Here is a 4,923-nt window from a genome sequence, read left to right as displayed (position 1 = left end):
TATCAGTAAATTGTGTTATATTTAGCCAAGTTTTTCTCCCCCAAGTGTGTAATTTTTTTTTACAAAATGTAATGAATATGTTGCTTGATATATCTAATTTTAAAAATTTATTTGTAACATCGTCACAACAGTATTAGTGTTTAGCGCCAATTCATCGTACTTGGCTTCGTTTTACAGTACACACTTAGAAAAAATCATGTCATCATGTCAATAATTTTAATAAAAATAAAAATAAATTTTAATATTACATCCAAGAGCATGCACTACAATCATGTCGAAAATCTCATGTAATTTTTATGGCCACAAAAAAAAAACAAATGCAGTAAAAGCAGCGTAATGTCAGTTCATGCACTGTATTAATAATAATTTTGTCCTTTTTGGCAAGTAATATTACACCATCTTTTTTTTTTGACTCGGTTAAAGTGCATCCACTTTGCTGTGATCTCATAATTAATTTTTTGCTGTGTATTTAGTTACGTCTGATCCTTTATGTCAAAGATGGATTCCGTTCCGTGTAAATTAGTTATTTCTGAGTGTGTCCTCTCCATTTCTCGATGATCTTTATTTCGATATTCCTTGCTATCTGAATCGTTTCAGCAACCCTGATCCTGATTCATCAACACTTTTTGAGCACGAAATGTTTAGAATCGTATTATGAGCTTATATAAATTGCTCTTTTGATTGTTAATTTCTCCAAATTTAGGTGGTGAAAAATTGAATCTCTCACTAAGAGGTGATCGCCCCGTAACGTGGGTAGATCACCTTTTCGTGGTACGTTACGGGATGTAAGATCTACCACCGATTCCTAGTCCTGACTTCTTCAAACTAGGGGAACAGTTTTTTTTTTTCAATTATCAAAGGAACACATCTTAGTCCTTATTACTTTTTATGCCTTGTTGATAGTGATAAGTCCTCGGGTTGCCTGGACCGAGGATGATCTTGAAACAAGGAAAAAATGAGTTAGTTAGTATTCACCTATGTATGTGTTCCTAATCTTCTATTCGTTGTTCCCTAGTTTGAAGTGGTTAAGACTAGGGTTCTGATGCATGGTCATTATCGGTTTCATAGCTTGTTTTTGTTGTTAAGGAATCCAATTTTGACTGACAAAGGGGCGCGCCTTTGTAGGGTGTTTCAACACTCCGAAGGGTATAAATAGCTGAACCTTTCAGTTAGAATCGATTCCGTGCGATGAAGGCAAGAATGACAATTGTATCAAAACCGAATACTTCATCATTTCTCAATAGTGATGGAGTAAAACGACATGCACTAAACTAAGGACACGGGATATACTACAATAGATCAAATTACTGGTCGCAGTGGTGTTATGTCCCGAACAGAGGAAAAAAAAGAGGTGCTCGTTCCCCCACTGCTGGCCTGCAAAAGGACCAGTACTAGTACCTAACGGATTTACACACTACATGGTTCCTAAGATCAGGCATGGAAAATCATTTGCATTCATTACGTGCATTCATTTACATTCATTTGCCTCTAACTTTTTTCTTCAACAGCATTCCGCAAAATGATGTATAGAGCTTTTGTAGGTTTTGTTATTAGCGCTACAACTTTTGCTGTATCTCTTATGCATCACGAACTAGAGCGGGCAGAACTTGTTACTGTTTTTCAGTGAATGTACTGTTCGCTCTGGTTTGTCATGCATAAGAGATACGGATTTGACTTGTCAACAAAAGTTGTAGCTAATAACAAAACCTACAAAAGCTCTATACATCATTTTGCGAAATGCTGTTGAAGAAAAAAGAAAGAGGCAAATGAATGTAAATGAATGCACGAAATTAATGCACGAAATGAATGCAAATGATTTTCCATGCCTGCCTAAGATCGACTTTAATTTAAGCTTAAATTACTCAAACTCTAGAAAACGTAGTTCACTTGTAGACTGAGTTAAATTTAAAGCCTCATAAATCTTTTCGAATAAGACAAAATTGGACGGTTAATTTACTCATTCTAGAAGTATACACTCAAAGAATAAATCATATATCCAATGTAAAATATTCATTAGAATTTCACATAACTTTCCTGCGATATCATAATTGAGAATTGCACCACAAAATCACATGAACGTTACGTGTCAAAAGAAATTTAAGTGATTTATCATATAGAACTCATGTCAACACATAAATGTTATGTAGAATTCAGATAGATATCATTGGTTTTGTTAATGGAAAAATATTATGTGCAGTCCCAATGGAAACTAAATAAAACTTTTTTCCGTGCACTAATGGTATATGTACATCGAGATGTTGCTCATATTAGAAAACAAATTCCTGTAAAAGCTCGGAAAGTTTTACTCAGCCTATGAGTTAACTACGTTTTCAAGAATAGTGAGTGAACTAATCTCAACTTTGAGTCAACCTAATTTGTCGTGTGATCGAAATTTATATTTTTATTTATTTGTTTTAAACGTATACTGCTTAAATGGATGCATTCCCAACTCTAATTAGGTTCATTTCGTTAAAAGCAGATGGTTTTTGCTCGAACATGAATTTTACTGATATTTCAAATTTCGCATCTATTTCATGGCAACAAACCCCCCCCCCCACTCCGTCACACATAGGCGTAGCCAGAGGGGGCGGGGGTGGCTACTGTCCCCTCTAAACTCAGCAACACAAAGGCTTTCGGGGAAATGGCGTTCGGTGAAATGGCATTCGGCCAAATTTTCCATAGTAATTTTTTTTCGCCCCTCCCTAGCTCGAAATCTGGCTACGCCCTTGTCACACACAAAATTCTGCTTATTTTATGCAGCCCAATTACAGACATTTTTTGCAGACTTCTGAACACAAAATCTGGCATCTCTGGTTCCAATAATCATTAATCTCGATTTTTGCTAAATTTCAAGCATACCCAATCGATAGAAGTTCTCTAAATTCACAAAAAATCATTGATTGGTCATCGATGATCACATAGGAGATACATACATTTAGGTGTTTCCTGGGCAAGTTTTTGTGATCATCGATGATCAACCAATGATGGTTAATTTCAATTGCTTCATTTTTTCTCATCTTTAATGAGAAAAACTAACGCTTTATACAATAAGACGAGCTTAAATCTGTTATAAGCTTTGTTTACCTATGCTATTACATTACTAAATCACTATTTAACACTGCAAATAATTTTTAAACATCCATACTGCCCTGTGCGGCATTTTTGACGAAAATGAATTATGCATTGGAATCGATTGTCAAGTACCATAACTTCACAATGAACTGGAAACCATTTCTACTTTGGTCACAAAATGTCGCGAAAAATACCAAAACTACCATAATACCCGTCCATAAGAGTCCAAGATGTAGTTGCTGCAGCGTAGGGAACAAACCTGTTTTTTATATAATTTTCAAGCATTTGTTTTAAAGTGTTTGGAGTTTTCTTAGAGAAGATTTACGTGCCCGACCCCAGGCTATAAGATAATTTAGGCACGAATGGAAATGAGCAAAGTAAAACTTTAAAAGAGCACTGCGAGAGACGAAATAGCTGAAATACTCTGCTTAATAATTCTACAAAGCCATGAAACTTTCTTCTCAACATATTTTATGTGGTCATCCCAAGAAAAGTGTTAAGTCCAAGATCAAACCTAAATATTCAAATGATTTAACTTCTTCAATTTCACATGTGTTTCCCAAGGCCAATGGCTAAAAGCCTTGTAAATAAAGGAAAAAAATATCACATGAATTTAATGTTAAGTTGCCATGCTTTTTAACAGACTTTCTAGGAGAATGGAAAAACATACATTTAGTTTTTGTAGCTTTCAGGGAAAGCAGGTTAGCTGAAAAGTATGTCGATAAAGCCTGTAAATCCTGATTCACACCGCCAACTGCAAGCTCTACATCAGTTTGGGTTGATGCATATATTATGTCACGCTTTAAGGGGAGAGGGGGGTCTAAGATTTTGTGACAAGCAATGCATTAATTATAGGAAAAACGTCACGATAGGGGGGAGCGGCTAATTTTTTGCTCGATTAAGCGTGACATAATTAATGCATGGGTCCTTTGCGGATTATTCAGTTATGACCCCATAGATTTTCATTTATAATTTTTGATATTTAAACAACTGAGGCAACTTTTATGTGACTTATTTCAGTGACAATTAAATTGCTGCAACTTTTAGCCACAGTTTTGTGTTGCTTGGTTTATGTCAATCAAACCAGTAACACATTAAAATATCCTGATATTCTGTATTAATAGTAAAACTTGCTATTATTTTGATATTCTCTTCTACTCGGGATAGCTCAAATAATGGCTATAAACATATTGCGCGTTTCACACCAAATTGGGCGTTTTCACTTATTAAAAAATGTGTGTGATAAAACTGCAAGTTTACGTCTAATTGTCTTGGTGTCTTCGGTGCACTTATTCCTTATGATGCAAGCAATAAGTGCTCTGAAGACATCAAAACGATTTGACGGAAACGTGCACTTTTATCACACTTTTTGCATTTTTGGGACAGTCCAGACAATCAGCAATACTATCAGCAATTGATGTTTATGTATAAATTTATTCAAAACTAACTGCAACCTAAGGGAACAGTTGATACTTTTATGAGAACTGTGAAATATGTATTAAGCATACAATCATCGTTACGATAAAGAAAACATGTCAACCTACAATACATGACGGTGATAACGGGGCTAATTTTGTTTTTCTAGCAAAACCGAAAGCAAAACCTACTCAGATACAGGTTCGTCTCACAAGTCCTAATATACAAAGCTGAAACCCCCCAAAATCCGAAACAATGAGATCACGTCGCAGCGATCGGTCTTCGTTCGTTCGGCTGGAAAAATTAGTAAGTAGGTATGCGATTCTTCCCGTAGAATTCCTAAAACAGCACACAAGACCCCCACACAAAAAAAAATCTTTCGTTCGGTACGGTGTTGGCGGCGACAATTGGTTTTTGCAACCGACCACTCCACGC

This window comes from Ochlerotatus camptorhynchus, unplaced genomic scaffold, assembly GCF_037179485.1.
Source record: "Ochlerotatus camptorhynchus isolate MF236.1 unplaced genomic scaffold, CSIRO-AGI_Acam_v1.1 ptg000324l, whole genome shotgun sequence".
Lineage (NCBI taxonomy): Eukaryota > Metazoa > Arthropoda > Insecta > Diptera > Culicidae > Ochlerotatus > Ochlerotatus camptorhynchus.
The sequence above is the reverse complement of the archived record's forward strand: the minus strand, read 5'-3'. Positions refer to the sequence as shown.